A 26,283-nucleotide genomic window follows, 5' to 3' on the forward strand; every position below is an offset into this window, starting at 1 on the left:
AATGGGCAGCCAGATGACTTATGACCTGCAAGGGTACTTCTGCTGGGATACCTTCTGACTGATTGCTTGGGTCTTGGCTGAAGACTGGGCTTTTACCTCCAACACCTGCTCCACTATGATACTCAACTAAATGAAATCTACGACAACACAACATAGACAGAGGCACTGGAAAGACTGTTTTGCAAGCTGTTTTCTGATCTACTTGGGTGTCTGACTACTGTCTATTGTGCACTCAGTGATGATCTAGTAGCCTTGTGCCTGCATTTGTTTGTGGCCATGTTGCATTGAAAGCTACCTCTGCCACCCATTTCCATTCACCTCGGCTAGGCAGAGCAGATTGATTTAAGATTGAGCTAGCAGGACATTGTCTGGGAGTCTACTGTTGGTCACCCGTGGGCAGGATCTTGATGGAATGAAGCTATTTGCTGTTCACGATGGCTATGGCAAACCTGCCTTAAATTCTGCAGTAAGAAAGTGGTGGGCATTCTGCTGCTGGAGTTGTGAAGTGAATAATGAAGCAATTGGCCCAGCTTCAATCATCTGCTACATACATCTGCTCTCACCGAATGACCAGTGTCCCCACTAGAAACTTGAGAGCAGCCTGTCACATCCAAATTCAGGCAGTCTGTACCTCACCTTTGAGCAGAAGCTGTAACTGCCACTGATATCCTGTGAAGAATAATCCTTGGCAGGTTTGAGAATCAGATTTCTTTATGAGTCGGAACTGATTTATTGGGCAGAATGGTCTTCTACATTATAAAGACATATGAAAAAATATGAAGTATAAAATAGAGGCATGACTGCATGGGTATAAGATTTCTACTACAATAAAATCCTGCCTCTCATCCTCCCCTCTGCTTCATCAACAGTTTCCTTCCCTCATCCTTCTCCTTCTCTTTGTCCTCTTCCAGATCATAATATAAGAAAGAAATTCCCACTGAAAATCTTATCTTCAGAATTGGGATTGTGGCAATGGAATATTTGCTGCTAAAGCAGCTACCTCTATAAGCTCTCTCACCCTTCCATTTTGCTAGCTAGGTCATGTACGTAGATTAGAAATGGCATCAGTTGCGGACACACTAATGGAACATTGGTGAGCATGAACCACGTGAAATGCAAAGTACTGATAGCAGCGGAGACCAGTTTGTAGGGAGACCAGTAAACATAACAGGAAATGGGGCAACAAGTCCATTCAAATAAATATGTCACCATTCCTCACAAGATCATCTACACTTCAAAAATAATTAATTGGCTGTGAAGTGCTTAGGGTTATAGTAAGGATATGAAAGGTACTAAATAAATGAAAGCATTTCTTTTTGCATTTCCACATATATAAGTTTTATCACTGGAGAAGCACAATGAGTCAACTCATATAAAGTCCATTCCTATACTTCTAATTCCTGAATAAGACAGGAGAATATAACTTTAACTCAGCTACAGAGGAGTTATTTAAACCTTTCCCCTCCTCCCACCCCAGTGTTGCAATGTCCAGCATTTGACTGTATGTGTCAACAGATTTTTCAACGTATCAATGTGTGAGAGAAGCAATCTGTCTGGGTGTCAGATTATACACTGTGAATTCCATACCATGATATGATTACTTCTACTAAAATTAGTACTCGCTGATCCATGCACATTTTTTGGAAAAAAACTGAAAGGCCTCCATTTTCTGCCGGTTCCCCAAAGCTCCGCCTGTGTACACAAGGAGAAGTTAACGTCGGGAAATATATGGAAACAAGTTGTTAAGGTATTTTGATTTATGATAAATAAAATGCCTTGTCTTCAGGATAAAGTAAAAGTTATTTAAATCATCTTGGAACTTGTACTTCCTGATTTTAAATTAGTTTCTCTTTTTGGTCCTTTTTCACTTTGTTTCTTTCTGTGGGGCTGTTTATATTCTTGCAGGCTAGCTCATTAGGATTTTCATTTGCTGCTGGTTTATCCTCCTTGTACACTTTGTTTTCTCAACTGGGAACAGAACTCAGTTGCAGAACTGTTTGTGTAACCAATCTTCCTGACCATTTTAAAAAGGAGAACACAAGAAGATTGTAGCAAAGAAACACGGCAGGTGGTCAGAGTTAAAAATTGTCTCTTTTCTGGCCTGTTTTTTTGATCCCCTTTGAGATTATGAATTTTGTTTTCTAAAAAGATGTATTAAAATTACAAGATATAGTTGAAAAAAATGGACACAAAAACAGATTGCTTTTATTGCTGGGAGGTTGCAGAGATCTTGAGAATTTACAGTTTAATCCCAATGATTATATAGGAACATAAGAACCAAAGCAGGAGTAGACCATGTGGCCCCTTGTGTTACTCCACCATTCAATAAGATCATGATCTTTTGTCTCAGTGCCACAATCCTGCTCTAATGTCATATCTTTTGATTTTCTCAACATCAAAAGTTTATCAATTTCAATCAAATCACAGCCTTCTTGGTTAGAGACTTCCAAAGATTCACCACCCTCTGGCTAATCCCTTGTTTTGAAATTGTGACTCTTGACTTCTAGATGTCTCCACCACAGAAAACATCACTCCAGTCAATCCCTGCAAGATATTTGTACATTTCAATGAAATCATTCGTCTGAACACTAGACTGTTTAGACATAGTTTGCTTAATCTTTTTTCATACAATAAATATGCCATCCCAGGAATCAGTCTGTCAAATCTTCACTGCACTCACTTTTTTGCATGTACATTCCTTTCTTAAATTGAGAGATCAGGCCTGTGCATAATACGCCAGATGTGGTCTCACCAGGGCTCATGTAATTAGGAGTATGATGCCATTACTCTTGTACTCAAATCCTCTTGCAATTGCTTGCTGTATCTGCACATTAATTTACAGTGACTCTTGTATAAAGATACCCAGATTCCTCAAATAACACAGGAGTCGGCCATCTGGCCTGTTGAGGCTGCTCCACCATTCAATAAGATCATGGCTGATCTCACTGTGGACTCAGATCCACCGACCTGCCTTTTCCCCATAATCCTTAATTCCTCTACTAAACAAACTCTGTCTAACTGTGTCTTAAATATATTTAATGAGGTATATTTTTAGGACATCAATGGGTCCTATAAGGTCGTAATCTCTGGATCACTTCCAGTGCCATGTGCTGGCGAGTACAGGAATAGGAAGACTGGTCAGAGGAATGTATAGTTAAAGGGATAGGAAGGAGGGCTTTAGCTTTCTGGATCATTTGGACTGTTTCTGGGGAAGGTGGCACCTGTATAAGTTGGATGGGTTGCACCTGAACCAGAATAGATCCAACATCCTTGTGGGGAAGTTTGCTTGTGTTGTTAGGAAGAGTTTAAACTAATGTAGCAGGGGAATGGGACACAGATTACAGTTGAAGGGGGGTGGGGAGGTGCAGTCAAATATAGAAATATAGCTAAGACATCCAGTAGGCAGAGCACACATGAGCAATGATAAGGTACATGGGAGGAATGCAAGGTTAAGTCGCATCTATTTTGACACAAGGAGTCTGACCAGTAAGGCAGATGAACATAGAACATTGATCAGCATATGGAATATGATATTATTGCTACCAGAAGCTTGGTTGAAAGAAGTTCAGGACCAGCATCTCAGCATTCCAGGGTACAGAATCTTCAGGCATGATAGTGGGGTGAGGGAATACAAAAGGGGAGGTGGCACTGAGGTATTGATTAAGGAATCCATTACTGCAGTTTTGAGGGATGATATCCTAGAAGGCTTTTTAAATTAGTCCGCTTGGTAGAGGTTAGGAACAAAAAGGGGTAATCACTTTGCTGGGGGTACACCATAGGCCTTCTAAAAGTCATCAAGAGATGGAGGAGCAGATATGTAGATGTAGCTAGGATAAATAATCAGAGCCTTTTTCCCAGGGTGGAAATGTCAAATACTAGAGGGCATAGCTTCAAGGTGAGAGGGGGAAAGTTTAAAGGAGATTTATGAGGCAAGTCTTTTACACAGAGAGTGGTTGGGTGCGTGGAACGCGCTGCCAGGGAAGATGGCAGAAGCAGATATGATAGCAAGAGACATTTAGACAGACATGTGAACAGGCAGGGAATGGAGGGATTTAGAACATATGCAGGCAGATGGAACTATTTTAACTTGGCATCATGGGCAGCACAGACATCCTGGGACAAAGGGCCTGTTCCTAGACTGTACTGTTCTATGTTCTATGCACACGCTGTTCCTGGGTAGTGAATGGGTCTTGCTTTTACAGACGTACTGATGTTGATTTTGTCCATAAGTCAGAAAGTACACAAAAAAAATCACTCAACATGGTAACCATACCTCCACAGTATTGTAATGAATGGCATCAAAAACACATAAGACTGGTAAAAAAGAACAATTAAAGTTGAGAGAGAAAAGAAATGGGTGCTGCTGTTCGTAGGAATGAACGTATGTACATTTGTTGGACTTTTGAATTTAGTAATATAATGGGAGCTCATTTGTATCTATGGGTGTCCATAGGTTGGGTGTTAATAACCCAGGGACTCCACATACAGTATATCAAAGAGATGTAAGAGTTAGAGGGCTATGATTCTATGAGCAGCAGAGGATTTCAACTTCAATATTAATGTCTCCTTTCTATCGGAACAGATCTTTAACTTGTTAGTACGGAAATTGTTGAGAATGTGAAAGGGTCTGGGAGATCAATATGGAAGAGATTTTGTGGTATCCAATATTAACTTTAGTGCGAAAGGGCTTAATGAGGTGGAATTTTTAAAGTGCTTTCAGGAAAGCTTTTTAAATAAGCACATAGGTTTGACTCAAGAAGGAGCAGGACTGGACCTAAACTTAGGGAATGTAGCTGGGAAATTCACTGAAGTGTAAGTGAGAGAGGTTTTATGGAGATTGTGACCATAGCTCTGTAAGTTAGTAATAGAAAGGGATAAGAATTGCCTTGAAGTTAAAGTCCTGAATTGGAGGATTTCAATATCATCAGACAGGACCTGGACAAAATAGAATGAAAGCAGCTACTTGCAGGTAAGTCTCCACTGGATAAGTGAGAGTCACTTAGAAGTGAAATAATGAGAGTTCAGAGTCAATGTGTTCACATGAGCATGAAAAGTATGGACAGCAAGTCCAAGAAACCCTGGATGTCAAGGGACAATGAGGGCTGAATTAAAAAATGGAAGCATATGGCAGGTATAGAGAAATGAGAAAAGAGAAGGCCCTTTAAGAGTATAAAGAGCGTTACTTAAAAAAAAATTAGAAAGGCAAAGAAAAGGCACAAAATATGACAGGTGGATGATATTAAGGAAGCTTGCAAAGCAATTTATAATTATTTTAAGGGCAAGGGGATAACCATGGCAAGAGTAGGGTCCATTAGGGATCAAAATGGCAATCTGTGCTGGGAGCCAGAGTACATACATGAAGTCTTAAATGAATACTTCTCATCTGTATTCACCAACAAGAAAACTATTATAACTACAGATTTCAGAGAGGGCGACAGGGATAATTCTACAATATGATAATATTAAAAAGGAGGATAAACGTGGATACATCCCCAGGGAATGACGAGATGTATCCTTGACTGCTATGTGAGATGTATCCCAGGCTGTACAGTATTGAATCTATGAGAAAAAGACAAAGTTTAGTGCTTTTAAACTGGGCTGTAATGTTATATTACTGTACAGATATGAGGCTGAACTCTGCAATAACAATAAAACTGAGGCTGTGCATGGTGATCCTCTTTAGAGCTATTATTCAATAAGGGAAAAATGAATGCAACTACTTAAGTTGGAGCTGTTGATAATCATTACTGGACAGGGGAGAACTTCGGCTGAAGCTTTAGTACAGAAGAATTAGTCTGATTGCATGGGAAAGTGCTGCAAGCAGGAATGTAGGGTAGATTCCCCAACGCCAATTTATGAGGACATTGAGGGGTTGAACGGTGCAGCAGTGAGAAATGGACTTTGGAGAATAAGGTCTTCTTTCTACCAGAGCAGATCTTTAACCTTTTAGTTACAAAGTCATAGATAGAATTCAGGCGAGACACAAGAGACTGCAAATGCTGGAATCTGGAGCAACAAACAGTCTGCTGGAGGAATTCAGTGGGTTGAGCAGTAACTGTGGGGGAAAAGGAATTTTCAGCATTTTGGGTCAAAACCCTACACCAGGACCTGTCCACCTAGATCTGGGAAATCAAAATGGTAGAGGTTTTGTGGTATCAGATGTGCCAAAGTGCTCACCCTTACACAATTAATTTTTTTGTGATATAAACTGCAAAGTCTAATTTCTAAACTGCTGAATGTGAGTTGTGCAAAAATGTGTGTACATGTGCATGCCTCCTTATTGAAGAGTGAGTATATGGCACATTTATGGATTGGCACACAAATAACTTTCAGTGCACCACACAGAAGTTAAAAGGTATACTGATAATCAACAATGCCATCCAGATTATGTTCTCACAAAAACAAGTGGAGCTGACTGTGTTCTCCTGTTGCATATCGATGCCGAAACAACTGTCCATTTCTCTGTGATTAGTTTTTTTGAGTAAATTATATTAGAAGCAGAGCCTCATGAAACTGGGTCATGAATCCAGAGGCTGCCATAAGTTTTTGTGCTTCAACGAAGTTTCTCATTTACACACTCACCCGATTTACTTTGTTATGTTAATTTAACATGGTTATCAAGCTAAAGGAGTAAATTTTGTATTTGAAAACAGGATGGCTGATGACAAACCTTTCTCTAGAATTTCAATGGAATGAAATTTGGAGGCAGAAAAGAATTTGCTGATGCTAATATATATCACATTTGTGCTACAGACTAGGAAAGAATTTTTAGGCAATTACCATTGCTTTCACAGAATTGAAAATAGCAAATTTCCATCAAATTTCTAATTCTTTTTGAACTTGGCTTCATACAATTTAACTGCTATTTTCAGGAGCAGACTTAAAATTTCGGTACAAAGTGATGCTTTCATTGTTACAAAGCAAGTTACCTGTATTGAACTTGGCAATGAGACATTGGAGTAGAACTGGTCTTGGATCATTGGGGTCGGTGGGCAATTGTTTGAACCCAATCAAGAGACATAATCTAGGCTGGCACTTTGGTGCCACACTGAGAGAATGCTGCACTGTCAGAGGTGCCGTTGTTCAGACGAAATGTTAAAGGCAAAGATCTATTTGCTTACAGGGTGCATGTAAAGAGTCCCATGGTGTGAATCAAATAAGAGCAGGTATCCCGCTCTAAGAATGGAGAAAAAACAGATTAGCTGGTCATTTATCTCTCAGTGTTACTTGTAGAACCCTGGTATGTACTGGATTTCCCTACATTATACAACCACCACATTTCAAAAAACACTTCTTTGGTTGTGAAGTACATTAGGACTACTTACCTTGCTTCTTTTCTTCCATCTCTTTTCTCCTTCTTCCCTTTCTTTCTTTCCTTACTTCCTTCAGAAAATGGTCACTGCAAAACCAATCAATTGGCCTGTTTCTTTCTCCTTGAAAGCCATCATTAGTTGAGGACATTTCTACTCCACCCCCAGGGAACAAACTGGCAGAGATCTTTCACAATTTCCATTTTATTTTATTGACTGTCCAGGGAGGGAAAGTGAAAATTACCCCCGCATTTATCCCTTTCATCGAACCTGATGAAAACGTCCTTACTGTCCCTGGCAGCAGGTCTTTACAAAAGATGTTGTGTAACCCTCTTATACCAATCAATTCAAGCCCCTTTGACAGAATCATGAGAATGCTTGAATTCGAAGAATGCACAAACCTTGTTGCTTCTCAGGGTAAGATATTTTCACCATGCTATATAACATATTGAAGGATTAGACAACTTGTGCTTAGGGAAAATACATTTGATGAGGAATTGTGACTAAAGTGAAACTAGAGATAGTGAATTGGCAACATAAGATCATAGAAATGTACAACATAGTAAATTTCTATGATTTTTTTTGCCCATTCTCTATTTCCTATTTTACTCTCCTGCACCATCACACAGTCAAAACCCTCCACGCTGCATGCACATTAACTAGGCACCAAGCAGCAGGATTTATAATTCCTCTAACTAAGTCTATCATTTGAGCTTGACTGAAATAAAAGTGGGGGTAAATGTAAAATAGGCTGGTTCACAACCATCCATTAAATGTCATTGTACAGTCAGAGTTACCTCCAAGGTGTATGCTTATAGAGGTCTTTGACTGACTTCGATGTCCCCAAATGTCTGAAGGGGGCACTTAATGCTGTGTCTCAGCAGCTTCTTATTACTCTGTTTCCATATAAAGACATTCAATTCCCTGAGTTCTGCTTGGAGTAGCAACTTCTAATTTCTGTCGCAATGGTTCAGGAAAACCATATACAAGATCAAGTGGCAATGTCTAAGGTGCCAGCCTGCTTTCAATCAATATACTGACAAAGATAAGTGTAGCTGGCAGATCATCCCACCCAGTTTCCATAGCCACTATGAAAACAATGCTGGGAACTCCAGGGATAGGTAGGATGCTGATTGTTTGCAGTGAGCACACAGAGACAACACTTGGAGGATAACACAGGACATCATGGAGACAAAGCAGAGCAGCTTCCTTAAAAGGGACGGACTCCTGAGAAAGCAGAGAGGGGAAAGGAGATAGAGCCTCCAGAAACATTAGAGAGATGGAAAGAAAAAAGCAGAAAGGTTGAATGTATATAAATGGCCCAGAATACAGAACTTACACATAAAATGATTACATGAAACAGCAAAAGGAAAGCTAGTTTGTCCATCAAAACTAACTTTCCATAAACTTGTAATTATTGTGGACTTTCTCCTGCTTCCTTAATCTAAGAAATATTACTGGCTATATATTCTATAATTCTGGCAGCTAATTAAGCAAACATGCAGAATATTTAGGTTGTCCTCATATCAGTGAAGCAGAAGCCCTCCCAGTACTACTCACATCCCCAGCACCAATCCCAACAATAAAGGTATTTAGAAACAATCTGAGAAGGTATTTCAGGAAAGATTGTGCAAAAAAGGTAAAAGGGAGACTGTAATGAAACATGTGAAACAGATTGCCAGCACAGCTGGTAGAACAAACCCCTGTAATAGCTTCATGAAGGAACTAGATGCACTTTTTTCAACAGATGGGATTAAGAGGTGTACCAACATAATACTGTGTATGGGTGGGTGGGGGGGCCAGATCAATCAATTGCAACTCTTGCCCAAAACTCTTATGTTTTTAGAGAACCCAATTATGAGAACAAATCTCCCTGCAAAATGTTCTTTTTGAAACAGAAAGCTTGAAGAAAAAGAAAAAAAAGGAAAAAATCTGCACATGATTTAGCTCATAAACTTCTGTGACTGAAGTTGCGATATGTGTCCATTTTGTACTGAATTATATCTTGAAGATCTAGCAGGAGCATAAATCTCAAACATGTCTATTTATAAAGAAAGATTCATGCTGATGGCAAATAAGGCATATGAAATAATATACAAATCAGGCCTGCTAAAATTTATCTTTACATGTAATTAAATAAGATTACAGATTAATATATGAGGAACAGGCTGTCTTAAATCTCATTAATGATTTGTTAATTAACAGATACCTTAGAAAAGCAAAAAACTGCAGAAAATTCTGAAAATACTCAGAAATCAAATAACATCTGTGGAGAGAGAGGAACAGATACAAACTTTCAGGCAAACTTTTCATCAGGATGTTCAGACAAATATTTTGATGTGAATTAATTTGAAAAAAACAAGAAACAAGATGAAATGCTTTATGAAAGATTGTGGCCCTGTATTCCCAAGTACCCAAGAATGACATCTGTAATATATATCACGCAATTGATATGATGAAACTTTGTTTGGTTACTCTGGGAGACAAAGTTTGAGTTTCTGAGGAAGTTAAATTGGTGGGGATGGTTTTAGTGAGGGAATGTATAGATTGGTGAGGGAATGGTGAGGGTATGGTGAGGGAATGTGGATGTGGTGGATGCATCTAAAACCAGCATCAGCAAAACAACACCTGTCAAACTGCTTCCAATTTGCACACTATGGTTCATGTTAGGCTGCCAACTTACTGCAAAGTAGAGAGAGGTTTTGTGCTGCAAATCTGCACCATCAGGGGCTGTCTTGGAAATCTGCAAATGCATTTCAGATCCTGCCATTGGAACATTGACAAGAGTCATGCCTGATCAGATGATACACTGGCCTTATAAATCAGCTGGCGATCTTTGCTTGTGGTTATGTTCCAACTGCTGTTCTTCCTGCCACCATCTAACTCATTTAAGTTTTTTTTTGATGGGACCATTGTAAGGGACTATGACTACCTGAACTATTTATGAAGTTATATCACCCATCAATTCAACAGAGATCAGCGACAATGTGTGTAAAGCAACTTGTGATAGGAAGATCTGCTACTGGAGACTTGTTACCTGCTTAAGCAGCCACAATTCTTATTGTCCTGGAGGATGAAACTCTTCTTTTTGGAGTCTCTCTTGGCCCAAAAAGAGCAAAGCAGAGGCCTAATGTTGGTGAATTGTTGGTAAAATCTACCCTCAGTTTATAGATATAACATGTTACAAAAGGTAATTCAGATGGACTGATTTCACCCGCACTTGCACAAGGCATGCAATGTAAACCAATTAATTGCTGGCAGGCAACTTGACCTTGTAGTGCACAGGAAATAATGCAGTACTTTCACTGACTAAAATGTTTCCATATCCAGTTTTTCAAGTAACAAGATTGGTTTTCCATGATTGCACAGTTTGATATACAACAGTCAAGATGCAACTAAAAAACATTGCTGCTATAAGGAACACAACTTGTGTCTTTGCAATGATTCAACTAGTCTCTCAGAATCAGCTTCTCCTACAGAATAAGAACAGGTCTGACACCACTTGGTCCAAGCACTGAATACAGCTGTAGTGGTAATCTTGCAGATCAAGAGAAAGAATATACCAAATGGTGCAGATTCCAACCTGAGGAACTCACCTTGCAGAATCTCCTCTCTCAGAAATGCGGCACTTCTCTTCCCACTCCCTTAGTGCGCTTGTTATAGAGCCATAGAGTTGAACAGCACAGAAACAGGTCTTTCAGCCCAACTTTTCCATGCTGACTGTTATATCTATCTGAGCTAATTCCATTTTCCTGCATTTTTATATCCCTCTTTTCCTTTCCTATTCATCTACCTGTCCAAATACCTCATAAGCACTGTGATTCTAACTGCCTCTATGACTTCCTCTTGTAGCTTGTTCCATATACCCACCACCCTCTGTGTGAAAAGCCTGCACTTTAGGTCTCCTTTAAATATTCCCCTCTCACCTTAAACTGATGTCCTCTAGTTTTACACAAAAAGTGCTGGAGAAACTCAGCAGGTCAGGCAGCATCCACGGAGGGAAAAAAGCAGTCGACGTCTTGGGCCAAGACCCTTCATCAGGACTGGAAAGGAAGAGGGCAGAGGCCAGAATAAGAAGGTGGGGGGAGGGGGAGGAGCACATGTAGACAGGGGATAGGTGAGTTCAGGTGATAGGCGAGTCCAGGTGAGAGGGGGATGGTAGGTGGGTGAGGGTGAGGGAGAAGATGTAATCAGCTGAGAGGTGATAGGTAGAAAAGGCAAAGGCTGAAGAAGAAGGAATCCGGTAGGAGAAGGCAGTGGATCATGGAATAAAGGATGGAGGAGGTGAGGAGAGGAGATGAGCAGGTCATCAAGATGGGGGAAGGGAGCCACAGGAATAAGGGAAGACAAAGGAGTGGAGGGGGAAAGAAAAAGAAGGGGTGGGGTTACCGGAAGTTACCAGAGTATTCCAAGTGTAGCCTAACCAATGTCTTACACAGCTGCAACATAACGTCCCAACTCTTATACTCAATACTCCTGTCTATGAAGGCAAGCAAGCTAAACACTTTCTTCATTGTCCTATCCACCTGTGTCATAATTTCCAGGAAGCTATGAACATACATCCCAAGGTCCCTCTGTACATCAACATTTCTAAGGTCGCTGCTGTTTACTGTATATGTCTGGCCAGTATTAAATTCCATCTGCCACACTCTGCTCAACTTTCCAATTTTTCTCTGCCCCCCGTACCCTTAGCCAACCACCTTCACTATCTACAACCCTACCAATCTTTGCATCTTCAGCAAACTTACTCATCAGACCACAGACATTCTCAACCAAGTCATTTATATATAGGACACGCCACAAAGGTTCCAGCACCAATCCCTGTGTTACACCACTGATTACAGGCATCCTGTCAGAAAAGCCACCTTCCACAACTACCCTCTGCCTCCTATCATCAAGCCAGTTTTGGATACAGTTTGCCAAAACAGCTTGGACCCCAGGTGTCCTAATTTTCTGGACCAGCCTCCCATGTGGGACTTTGACAAAAGCCTTGCCAAAGTCTATACATATCATGTCTCCCATGTTGCCTTCTTTAATTTTCTTCATAACCTCCTCAAGAAACTCAATCAGATTTGTGAGGCAGGATTTCCCATGTGCAAAACCAGGCTGACTCCCCCTAATCAGTCCCTGCCTTTCCAAGTAATCATAAATCCTATCCATAGGAGTATTATTCAATAGCTTCCTTGCGACTGACATACAACTCACCAGATTGTAGGTTCCTGGCTTATCTCTGCACCCTTCTTGAATATAGGAACAACATTAGCTATCCTCTGGTCTTCTGCTACCTCACCCTTGGCTAAAGATGATGCAAAAATCTCTGTTGGAGCCCCAGCAAGTTCCTCCCTTACTTCCTATTACACCCAGGATTGATTTCATCAGGCCTTGAGGATTTGTCCACCTAAATGTGTGTCAATCTCTCTAACACTTCCACTTTCTTGATACACACGTGCTCCAGACTATCAGTGTACACTTCCCTTAACTCTCCATCCTCACCATCCCTCTCCCTGATGAATAGTGACATGACGAGTTTACTCAAGACACCACACATAACCCCTGGCTCCACACAATGGCTTCCCTTTTAGTCCCCGAGGATACCTACTCTTTCCCTAGCTAACCTCTTGCTTTTAATAAATCTATAAAGGGTTTTGGAATTCTCTTTAATTCTGTTGTGCCTATCAGCCAGTAAGCCTTGTCTGCTGTCACTCATAGTGAGAAGCTACAGTTGGAAGTCCAGAATGGCTGGAGGGTATCCTTTAAGGTCAACAGCAGTCTCCACCATTGAATGTCAGAACCTTCCACCAGCCACACTTTAGTCACTGGGTGGCAAGAGATCAGGCTAAGCCTTATAGAAGAAGGAAATAACAGAGTGTATGACTTAACTAGTTTCTATTTAGAGAAAGAAAGGACTGCAGATGCTGGAATCTAGATGAAAAACACAATTATGCTGGAGGAACTCAGCCGGCCAGGCAGCATCTGTAGAGAAAAGCAGGCAGTCAACGTTTTGAGTCAGGACCCTTCTTCAGGACTCAGGTTTCCAGTCAGGACCCTTCAGGTTTCTATTTTGTTTGATACACTTTGATCTATAAATTTGGTTTGGAGTTGCTTATGTCTGGAGGACAAGTTCAAAAAGGGAAGTTGAAGTGTGTCTACTGGATTGTCCATGGACAACGTGACTGGAAAGGAGCTGAAGGAATGGCTTGCTCCTTTCCTCTTTTTTGTCCTTTTTTTCCTCCTTCTTTTATCAGCTTTGCAGCTTGTCTTACAGCTTGTGGCAGTGCTAAGCCCTTGGTCCATGGCTTACACCTTTGCAAAGCTGGCTTCCTGTTAGTTGAGTAATTTTACTGGTGGCATTGTTTTAGCAGGAGGCAGCCAAAGAGCAGATGAAAAAGAAATTACAGTTTTGTAGAGAGAAAAGGTTTCCGTTTTCCCAAGAAACTTACTAAAATTACACAAATAACTAACATTAACCTACAGTATATCACTCAGATTCTGCTTGTAACCAAGAGTATTACAGATGTTTAAGGAGTACTCTTAATCAACTTTGGCAAATGCTACAAAAGTTAATGGGGAAATACAACATGGAAGTGGCTGTGTGACTGCCCTTTACTGCAAAATCACGAGTCAGGAAATGAGCAAACACTTGTCTTACAAACAATGGAAAATAAAAAAAAAGATTGAGTGATCTGTGTGACACTTGTTGGATAGAATTGTGCGCTTTCAGAAATTAACCATTGTACTCTGTGGTTATCTTCAAAACTGATTTAGAAGGGATTAACATGGCAGGTTTTAGTTCTGAGGTGCACACATGGTGCAAGGAAATAAAATGCAGGGGAGTCTGTTGGTGGCACTCAATGGACTAAGTCATAACTTGGCTTTGGTCCAGGCAGTTTTCAATCTACCATTTAATAAGTCTTTTACAATACTGGCACAAGTTTAATCTTGATCTTTAACTGTTAAAATGACCACCAGATCTAAAGCCTCTGCTAATGGTAAAGGTATTGGAGACCAACCTACTTTGGAAGCTATTTCTAATCTGGATAGAAAGTTCGATCGGAGCTTTGCCGAATTGAAGTGTATTTTAAAAGACTTTGAAGACAAGCAAAATACTCTTATTCAGGAAAATGCCAAACAAATGCAACTAATTGCTGAACTTGACTGAGCTGGTAAAGAGAGAGATGCCAAACTCCTTTCACTTGAAAAAGCCTTAATTATGACCAAGCAAAACCTGGAAAAGCAACAACCGAGGATCATCGACCTGGAAGGACGCAGCAGGATGAAAAGTTTAAGAATCGTCAATTTTCCAGAGAACGCCAAGACTGGTAACCCTACGGAATTCTTTTCTAATCTTTTGGTCGATGTGTTTGGTTCCGAAATATTCCCTGTTCAGCCCATTCCGGATAGGGCTCACAGCATTAGATCTAAACCTGCTCCGGATCAAAAACCTCGGCCAGTAATACTGAGATTCCATTATGTCAGCATCAAGGAACTCCTGATTCGTACCACTCGTAGACATGGAATGATTCAATTTAAACAATGGAAGTTTCAAATAGTTGAAGATTACACCCTGGAAGTTATGAAAGAAAGGTTGACCTACAAACCAATTATGGCTCGTCTCTATCAAAGCAATTATCATCCTGCATTATTATTCCCAGCAAGGTTGAGAATTTCATTACCTGATAAATCTCGCAAATGGTTTAAATCCGTCCAAGAGGCCGAGGAATTTCTTTTGAATTAGCTTTTAATTTTGGAAGCTAAGAAAATAAAATGCAGGCTGGAACCATTTTTATTTCTGATATCCTTGCTGCTCAGCAGGTATTATTTAATTCCTGATTTGTGTACAGGAATTTGTGATATCTTCCTGTATATGTACTATGTTTTAAAATCCAGGCTGGTGTCCTTATTTAAGAGTTGCAAAAGCCACCAACTCATTCAAAGCCAGATTGAAATCAATTATCACTGGATATCTTAGAATTTTCAACTACTAGAATTGGCTGAAAGAAGCTTTTCTTCTATCTAAAATGTGTTCTTTGACTTTTGCTGCTCTATACTTTAGTCTATTTGTACAGTTCAATGTTCTTATACTGGTTTCCCTGTAAAAAAACAGGAACTGATCATCGACAACATGCAACAATAAATTACATCACTTTGCTCTTTATTTTTTTCTGAAATTTGCCTGATGTGGAGCATTAGGAGGAGAACTGTGTACAGCCAATCAGAATGTTCTACAGAAAAACACTCCACTTTTCATTCACAGGCTGGCCTTAAACAGGCTTTTTCTATTCCTGGCACGAAGCTTCATTTGCAAATTCAAGAAGAAGGTTTACTGTGGAGAAACTGAAAGATGTCTCCCACTGACAAAACATATTATTTGCTCATCTTACTCAACATTCAAATGTCTCAAATCTCCTTACGAACTTGCAGATCAATCTGGAATTATAGTTGGGGCTTCATTTTCTAAGGGAGAGAGGTAATGGGGAGTAATTGCAATGATCTTCCAATATCTTCACAGACAGACATTCTAATTAGAGCTCTGCCTTCTGAAGGTGCTGGATATTGTTTGTTGATGGTTATGTATACTACACTAAAGACATAAAGAATTTGGTGCCTATTAGAGGCTGGAAAGTATAATATGCCAATCCAGCAATTTAGTAGCATTATCCTTGACAAATGTACAATTCTATCAAGTCCTGGGAACCCTTACAGAGCAAAAGAGTATAAAACATAGTGGTGGCAAAAATGGATGATCAGCAAGCTTTAAAATTAATAGCAAGAAAATACAAGCAACATTTTGATACACTGTTTCTTTTACTTCTACTGGAGGTCAAAAGCAATAATTGTTTGAAAAGCTTCCAAAGTATTACTCAACCGATCAGCAACCGATCCTTGTGACAGGACAGCAGTTTTCACAAGAAATACAGAAACATTGTGCTTTACTGTAAGCAGCTGAAGGAGAATGATGTCCTTTGGGTGAATACTACATATTTTAGGTAACTTGTCTGTGGATGTGGTCCCTTTGCAAATTATGAAAATGATACAAGTTTTAAGATGGCAACCATTTCTTAGAAGCCTTTCATTTGGTGAAAACACACAAAATGGGTGTCTCTGAGTGATCTATCCCAGGAAAAAAACAAATCAGAGTGGCAATGGTGTTAAATATTTCAATTTTTTTCTACATCAGGAGGTTGATCAGATTTGTTAATAATTTATTGGCTATCCATTCTAGTCACTGAAAAATTAAGAGGGTTAGTAACTAGCCTCACCAAACATGATTCCAAGAGCAAAAATTTACCCTGCAAGAAAATTCAATTTTGGAGGCAGAAATATCTTAGCCAAGAGATTTTATGATGTTAAACTTCTGATTTGACACAGCCACTTACCTTCTTCTTAAAGTATTAGTTTAAACCTTCTCCCTTCCTCTTTGTAAACCAATTATAACTAACCAGACAGAAAATGCTAGAAATGAATAGCAGATTAGTTATCTTCTGAAAATGAAGATAGATTAATAACATATTAATTTCCTCACTGAATAGTAATGCATGTCTTTCCTATGTTTTGATTTTGAACATTTTTGACTTTTTTTATGGGCAATAGTACATAAGAAAATCAAGGGAAAAGGAATTGTGGAAAATATAAGAGGCAAAAGAAAGTTACTTGTCTATACCAAACAATGGTTTGATTTTTGTGGATATACATTGTGGTCAAAAGAGCAGATCAGAGGATGATTATTCTCTGGAAACTGACTCACCTGCTGGCACCTTAAAGCATTTACACTATCTCTAAGGTGCAAATCAGCAGTATGATGGAGAATATTTGTCAGGATAAGTGCATTACCAACAACACTCTATATTACCCAGGGCAACTATGTTTGATTGGCACCCTATCCACTACCTTAACCACCAACAGCTGACAGGGACAGCAGTGTGTTCGGAAAACAGCTGAGTGTACCATCTACAAGATGTACTGCAGCAACTCACCAAGATTATTTCATCAACATCTCCCAAAATCACGACTCCTGCTATGTTGTAGGAAAAGGATAGCAGAGGAAATAGATGACATCACCGAAGTTTCCCTCCAAGCCATTTGGAGATATGTCACCATAATGAGGCATGACCAAAATCCTGGAACTCCATATACTTAGTCACATTGTGGGAGTGCCTTCACCACTAATTGCTCATTGAGGGTTAAGGGATATGTACTGGGCCTTGCCATTGATGCTCACATCTCACAAAAGAACAAAAGAAAATGACTGAGCACCAATGGCTGTCTCACAAATCTTAGCAAAACAACATCTAACAGGTTTTTCATGGCTTGATGTTGATAACAATTACAACAGTAGTCTGGCATGGATGTACAAGTGCTGTGGTGTCTCAAAAACAATTTACTCAAATCATTCCAAGTACCTAAAAGCTTGCTTACCAGCTCTACCTTTCCCTACCTCTAAGTTACTACTGCTTTTAATCTTTTGATCGCTATTGCCAGTCTCTGCTGTATTAATGAATCACCAATTTGTCTTGTAAATTTCCAGATGAAAAAGGCTGGTAAAACAGGTTGACCCCTGAGGCATAAAGTGGGAGATGCCAAATGGACATTGCATAAATTTTCCTCTAAAGACATGCTAGCTGCAGCCTCTTCAGATTTCTTCATGTCTATTCTTTGTGATCCCAGAAACTACAATGGATGAGATCACTGATAAATCCTTGCTACCTTTCTGCTAAATACATAAAACTGTCATAGAAAGATTAATTGTGAGATTTTCTTTGAGTGACTGCTCATTCCCAAGAAAAACAGATGAAAACTGAAATCCATTCTTTTAAACCAATATTCTTTAAGGAGGTCCCAAAACTAATAAAACTCAAGACAACCAAAACTCAGCACTTTACACAATCCTACTAACCCTCATCATTTTCTCCCTAAAAGTAGTCCTACTTGTATTTGCTTTGTTATTTGCTCTAGTGGTATCAAGGGAATTACTAAATGTTATGGGCCTGCTAGATTTACTATTAGTGTGGATGCCTCACTGATAGGTCTAAGGTTTAATACTTGGATTGTAATCCCCAAAAGAGGTATATGTTGGGGTGACAGGTGATATTATCACTGTCCTATACAATTTCCAGGATGTCATGGAATCACAATGGTGTGATTGCAGGATACATTCCCGTCTGGAATGAATGGTGTTGTACCAGGGCACTGTTACCATTTATTAGAGCTCTTTTCATTTTTGGGGGCCAACCTTTCTCTGGAAGTTGCTCAAACAATATAGTTCAGATGAAAAGGACATTGGGTGGATCTTGAACCATTGAAACGTGCTCCAGGGACAGACGCATGATTTGGGCTTATTTTTCAAGGGTCAGACACACTTAAATAAATCTTCACCTTTTTTCTGAACAGTTGGTATAAGGGTTTCAATTTTTGCTTTGATCAATTCTCTGCTGAATGAAAAACATCTTTTCAATGATTTCTACCAATGTCAGTGCATAGACTCCGATTTCAGATACATAAACAATACTTCTGGAAGTCTCAAACAGTTTTTTCTTCATTTCATGAGTAAAAGAATTTCTATAAGATCATTCTCTGAAAAACACTTAGATTTATGCTTTTTCAGTTTCTCTTCTCGCAATGCTTTTTAGTTCATGGTCAAATTCTGGAATCGTAACACAGTTTCTTCACATACTGTAGGTATAAAAACATGGGTACCCATGCTGTGATATACGTTCCTTCAGTTAATCTTTACTTTTCACTTAAACAGCTGGAACAAAAACATTGTTATCACCGTTTCATCCTGCCAGGTCTCAAATAATCCTTGCAAAACTCTCTCTGCACATGCACAGCCTTCCCATTTAAGGTTCAGCAAGAATCATTTTTCCACACTGTTCCAGCATGAGGAGATTTGATTGCTGCTTTTAGAAAGATTTTAAACCCATGCACTTACAATTTTACAACAGTGAAACACAAAAGCCTTTCTCTTCATAAAATGAACAACCTTGTGATGAGTACTCCCCTCAGACTGCTGCAAAACTATTTCACCTATTCCTGTTCAAGATAAATTTGTCAGATCATCTGGAGATAGCCGATTCACCACTGATTTCTCATCATCTCTTCACTTACAAGCATGTGTTTGAATGCAACCCAGCTCAGAGAATGCTTGCACAACACAAATCTCTATATTGCAAGCCCACACTTCACAAATCCCTTTGTGGTAAATTTGGAAGCTTGCCATTGAAATTAAATATTTTTTAAATATTTTGAAGGATTTCTATTGTTATAGGTACCAGAGTTCAAAAGTGGCTCAATGTGGCCAGACAAATTTACAAATTATTCATTAATAATTTGTTTTTTGCCATTTAAATCTTAATACATTTTAATATTTTTTTTTACTGTGCTACAGATGAAATAGTTCAAATCTGATCTAAATAAATGTCTCTCACCATGCCCAATCTACAGCAACACATGTGCTGGAGGAACTCAGCAGGACAGGCAGCATCTATGGAGGAAAATGGACGGTTCATGTTTCGGGTCGAGACCCTTCATCTGGACCAAAAGATAGAGGGTAGATAACCTGTATAAAAAGGTGGGGGGAAGGGGTGAAGCAAGTGAGGAGGGGCGATAGGCAGATGGAGAGGGGAGAGTGGAAATGGTGGTAGAAGCTGGGAGGTGATATGTGGAAATGACAAAGGGCTGAAGATGATGGAATCTCCCCGCTATCGTTCAGTCTCGACCTGAAATGTCGACTATCCATTTCCCTCCATAGATGCTGCCCGACCTGCTGAGTTCCTCCAGCACCTTGTGTATTGCTCCAGATTCCAGCATCTGCAGTCTCTTGTGTCTCCATGCTTTATATAGACATCACCTTAAACACCATCAACCAATTCTGTTTTACAATGATATCTTGTAAGTGAGGAAGTGCATGATTTCTCTACCCCACTTTTTCGTTTCATGTTTACATCACTGGCAATGCCAGCATTTATTGCCCATTGCTCATTGCTCCAGAACATTAGTCAGCCACATGGGTAGATCTGCAGCTACATTTAGACCAGACTTGGGAAGAATGGTAGACTTTCTTACATGATGGACATTAATAACCCAGATGGAATGTTACAACGATCCAGTAATTTCATGGCTACCATTATTGAGACCAACCTTTTTCTATTTCATACTTTCTCAAACACTTGAATTTAAAGTCTCTAGCTGCCATGGCAGGCTTCAAACTTATGTCGTTGAATTATGGTCCAGAATTCTGGCTGTGTGCTGTTTGTCCAGTAAGTTTACTCCCTGGTTACTGTACCTAAAAGACTTGAAATTAAAAATTCATACAGAAACAAATCAGGGACTCTTCATAAAGGTGTAGCCATATTTGTGAATGTTTCTAAAGGTCTGGTTACTGAGGTGGGAGCTGGCTATATTCAGGAAGCACCCAGTGGGAGATCTGTAAAAAGTAAATGTAATCCTAGCTCTGGATAATCTTGATCTAACAAAGCATTCCCCAGTGTTTAAAGTGTTTTGAGTCATCTTAATATTGTAAAGCAAGTATTATTGTCATTTATTATCAAATTCATTTTGGATGCAAAGCCAGGCAAATTAAGAGCCACGAAAATACCTGTCAACTGATTTAGCAGTTTCCATGATCATGCAACATTATGCAATATCTACATGTTCCACATTTCTATACACTGAATGTCTGATTGCCTTAACTACATCATAAAACCTACGGCCAATTAGTCAGGAGCTGACAATTCCCAAAAATCTGTCCGGCGCACCAAAGACTGAAGAGTCATCTTTGGACCACAGTTGGTATTGGGGCAAATCATGTGGGCATGTTGCCAGCTCTGCAGGATGGTTGAGCATATTGGGATCATAATTGCACAAGGAGGTGACAAGTATAAGACTGGCATTTGATGTTCTAAGCTGCAGCTTTGAGTGGTGAGCTAGCTTTTAGTGTTTTATGCATTATCCTGCAGCCTTGATTTTTCACATTCAAGTCCCATTGTAAGCTTGAGGAACAGAACCTCATCTTCAACTGAATCTTCTGGACTAAACATTAAATTGCACAATGGCAGATAAACTGCTTTCTTTGCTTGTATCTGTACTGGCCAGTTCTGTTAAAGGTCATCCATCTATGATATTTGCTCAGTTTTTCTCTCTGCATTTATAAGGTCTGACTTGCTGGGCATTTCTTAAAGCTCTGCATCTCACAGCTTTTGTTTTGTTCCCTGTCTCCAACTTCCCTCATTAAGCTATAAACTGAATGGTTTCATCTGCAGCTTATCCTCACTGCAACCTCTTCAGAGATATTCCCTTTGTCCTATCCATCCCTCCCCATCCTTTCTGCAACCCTTTCTCTTTCCCAGTTCTGGCAAAGGGTCTTTGACCTGAAACATTAACTCTGCTTCTCCTTCCACAGATACTGCCTGACCTGCTGAGTGTTTCCAACATCTTGTTTTATTATAATAGAGCAGGATGTTTTTGCCCTTCCCCGTTGCAGAATTAGTTCCCCCTCATTCATGCTCGATAAATGTCCCAAAGTTCCCTCCCCCAACTTACTAACAGAACCTGCAGAGCCGAACCAGTTATGTTTCATTTTCCCACTGACAGAATGCATCAGAGTTATCTGGGGTGATGGGAGGCAGAGCAGACACTGCCCCCTAGGGTCTCATTCTCAAGATCAGCAGGAGGGTCAAAGGAAGAAACGTTTTTAGTTGCAGTTTGCATTGTGTGTTTTATGCAGTCAATTGCAGGTCAATGGATATGGAAAGGATTAAAAAATAATAAACAATTTGTGTTTCTGGTCAAGGACTTTTGGAGGAATCCAAACTAATCCTTTTCCATTCCATCAAGCCCAGAACATGGAAATCTTTCTGGTGGGAATTCTGGAGACAGAAGTTGAATGACTTTCTCCAATGGACATTTAGACCCAATTCAGGCTTTTTGTGCTAAACAGGTAGAAACATAAATCTGCTGAATTTGCAAAACTCAGTGCATGCCCAGCGGTCAGGCCACCCTATGGGGGGTCTCCAATTAGTAGCTTAATTTGAAGTAAACCATATTCCTACATTGATAGAAAAATATGTTCTTGCAAATGTGTTAACTCTTAAGCACCCAGAAAACAATTTTTTTTTTTGAAATCTTCATCCACAATTGGTCTCAATGAGTTTTTGAATTTGGATTTGCATTACTGTTTCCAGCACTAGTGGCAACACTTTTGAGAATATTTTGTAGTTTTAAATTAATCTACAAATGTATTGGATATCATTAATGAGACAGCTTCCCTTCAAAAGGAATTTAAATTTTAAAAATGATTGCATGATTTTCATTTTGAATGTCAATGTCCAAACTCTTGGATTTTTTTTGGCTTCAAACTGTACACCTTTTGTTTGTTTTGATGGAAATTAGCTTTTGGTTATGCAATCCAGCTGTTTAATAAAAATAAATTCATGCTCTTTTGAAATCCTCTGCAGAAACAAAGTGCAATGGGAACAAATGAAGGGCAAATCAAGCAGAAAACAAGAGGACATCCAGATTTCATAGAACATATGGGTACAAGCTGGGTTGCAGATGCTGCTGGAGGCAATGCACCTGATCACACAGCTCAGGCACCTCACGTGTCTTGGGTGAATGTGAACAATCCATCATTTGTTCATAGACACAGTCCCAAGGAAATTAAGCATTTGTTACCTCCAGCATTTATTTGCAAATTTTGAAAATGGCTAAGACTCAGAAAGGGAAGTTATTAGAATATTAATACCTCAAAACTTTAAAGGAAGCTTTGGTCAATGGACTGTACTTTATATTCCAAGTCTAGTAATATCTTCTATCATAAACCTCATGCATCAATTAAAATAACAAAAAGATATTTTAGGAAAAGGCTTAATCTACGTTGCTGATCCTCCCATACTGCTCATCATATCCCATTACCAGTCAGGCATCAATGGTACCCAAACACTAGCATGGTGGTTTCATAGGTTTGTACTCAGCTGACATTAGGAATCCAGATCCCAGGAGATAACTGGAATGACATTACTGGTTGTTGTTTGAATTTAAAAAGACACAATGTTAGTTACGCTTTCTATTTTGCTGGAGGAAACAGGTTCCATGTTAAACAGATAGTCAGATTTGCTTTATGTAAAAGAAGGCAAATATTCAAACTGGCGGTGCAGTAAATATTCCAGGGACAGGCCAATTTTAACTCTAAGTGGGAGACAGTGATGTGAGGGTAGTGGACACCAGTCCTGTGTTGGGGTTAGGATGGAGAAGAGCGGTGAGGTGTGTGTGGTGTTGACTATATTACTGAGTGGCCCAGCAGATTTCAGGTGCCAGGCCTCATCTGCATCCACCAAACAGCTATTCAGCTATTTCTGGTTGTAAAAGGAAGGTGATAAGTGAATGGAAACGAAGATTTCGTTTCCTGTGTCTACTGCCTGGACACTGGCCCCCAAATCGGATGGAGGATTCCAACATCAAGGTTTTACTAGGAAAGCTTGGGATAGCTGAGCTTCCTGTCCCTCTGACCCTCACTGATTTTGTTTAAACCTTGCTGATTTACTGAAGGGTTACCCTGGCAGGCACAGGAGCCCATTCAAACCTTGAGAGATCCTTATATACACTTAGTTTTGAAGCACACCCAAAATCTGGCAGGTGTTTTATCTTCTGCCAGACTAGCTGTGTTAAAATGGCAGCTCAGCGGGGGGCAGTGTATGAAAGGAAGCTGATCGAGAATAGTGCCACTCCATCTTATTTCTGTGATCCCGCTGGTAGACAACTGTGCACAACATTGGCATTACCCTTGTGTAGTTGCATGCAACTTACAGTGATGCCAAAGTTTTGAGAAAGAAAGGATAATTTGATTCTGTTGTCAGAAGTACAATGGATGTAGGCCGAAATTTGTTAAAACTTTTGAAAACTGATACTGTTGGTATTGCATAACAGCTTAGTCATCGTGACAGGGAGAGGGAAGCGGGTTACTATTGGATGCAACCTTCAATATTTTGTCTTTCTCGTTGAAATGCTAATTATCACTTCCCTTCAAATTTATCTTGAGAAAAATGAAACCATCCTACCTTTGATCAAGTGTAAGGAATCTACTGTAATATCAGGTCCTCAGAAGTATAAACCAATATCAGCTTTACAAACTTATAGCAAAGTAGTGGTAAGAAGAACTTACAGCAAATTTGATCCATAATATCCATACTGGCTGCAAAACTAATTCAGACTAATCCCATTTTCCACCTCCAAGTCCATAGCTTTGTAGTTCATGTCCATCATGTTAATGCGTTATGGGTTTCTGTGTAACCCATCCTTTCAGACCTCTACTAACCTCTGAGTTTTTTAACTCCCTTTTATTCCTTCTATCTATTACTGTAAATCAATAGCCTCTCCTATTAACTACTATTAAGGGAAATATATCCTTCCTATCAGAGCCTCATAATTTTAAGCACCACAATTAAATGTTGGCTCATCCTGGAACAAAATTTTTCATTACTGATAACTTCTTCATGAATATCATTTGCATATTAGCCAGCACTGTGTCATCCTTCTTGTAATGTGGTAACCAGATCTGTATGTTGTAACTAGCAACACAGTCCCAGCATGCCTCAACACTTCATCTTCACATTCCACAAATCAAAGGTGTAGCCATGGGCACTCACATGGACCCCAGCTACACCTACCTTTTCATTGGAACAGTCATTTTTTCCCACCTACTCTGGAACCATTCTGTGCTACGTGTGGAACTCATCAATTTTATCCACTTCACTACTAACTTCCACACCACCCTCAAGTTCGTTTGGATGATTTCTGACACCTCTCTCCCCTCTCTGTTTCTCTCCATCTTCATCTCAGGAGGCAAACTATCCACTGATATTTACTGTAAATCCACCGATTCCCGCAGCTACTCAGATTATACCTCCTCCCACTCTGTCTCCAGTAAGGATGCTGTCCCTTTCTCTCAGTTTTTCTGTCTCTGCCACATCTATTCTTGAGATGAGGCCTTCTGTTCCAGGACATCTGAAATATCCTCCTTCTTCAGAAAACATGGTTTCCCCTCCGTTGTGGTTAATAGAGCCCTCACACGCATCTCCTCCATGCCCCAGACTTCTTTTCTCATACCACCTTGCCCCTGACAGAACAGAGATAGCGTTCCCTTGTCCTTACCTTTCAACCTATCAGCCTCTGCATCCGGCACAACATTCTTCATGATTTCTGCCAGCTGCTACGCAATCCCACCACCTGTCAGCTTCCACTCCCCACCTCTTTATGCAAGGACTACTCTCTCTGTGACTCCCTAGTTCGCTCGTCACTCCCTACTCACCACTCCCCTCCTGTGGCACTTTCTCCTGCAACTGTAGGAGGTGCGACACCTGTCCTTACACCTCCTCCCTCACCACCATCCAGGGACCTCAACAGCTCTTCTAGGTGAGGCAGAGATTCATGTGCACCTTCTCCAACCTTAACTATTGCATTCTATGCCCCACGAAGTGACCTCCTGTACATAGGCAAGACCAAGTGTAGAGTCGGTGACTGCTTTGCTCAGCACCCGTGCTCTGTTCGCAACGGCTATCTTGAGCTCCCAGTTGCATGCCATTTCAACCCTCCATCTCATCCTCACACCAACTTGTCTGTCCTTGGCCATCGCCACTGCCAGGGACGGGCCAAACACAGTCTAGACAAACAGTATCTCATATTCCACCTGGGTAGTCTACAACCCAGTGGTATGAACATTGAGTTTTCCAATTTCATTATCTGTGTTCATTTTTCTCTCCTTCTGATCCACCCAGAATCACTCAACCCCCACACCCACCCTCCTTTCCAAACAAACCCCCTCCCCCAGCCTCCCTTACCTCAGATTCCAGAATCTGCAGCCTTTTGTTGTTTCCACATCACTTTCCAGCCTCTGACTCCACCTCCACTCTCCCCTCCCTCACCTAGCTCCTTCTGCCCATCACCTCCCCTCACTTCTCACTTATCACCTGCCGTGCCCCTC

General features: G+C 40.1%; 1 protein-coding gene across 5 annotated transcripts in view; it reads right to left on the reverse strand.

The window, feature by feature from the left end:
- The window catches only part of slc6a9 (solute carrier family 6 member 9), a 211,145-nt gene that overhangs the window by 126,447 nt on the left and 58,415 nt on the right, over positions 1–26,283 (reverse strand). Inside the window, exon 3 of one of the 5 annotated variants that reach the window (XM_052013131.1) lies at positions 7,326–7,399. The exons of the other annotated variants lie outside the window; for them this stretch is intronic. The gene's annotated coding sequence lies outside the window, so the exon portion shown is untranslated. The remainder of the gene's footprint in view (positions 1–7,325; positions 7,400–26,283) is intronic. 5 annotated transcript variants of the gene reach the window in all.

The sequence above is a fragment of the Pristis pectinata genome, chromosome 3, assembly GCF_009764475.1.
Source record: "Pristis pectinata isolate sPriPec2 chromosome 3, sPriPec2.1.pri, whole genome shotgun sequence".
NCBI lineage: Eukaryota > Metazoa > Chordata > Chondrichthyes > Rhinopristiformes > Pristidae > Pristis > Pristis pectinata.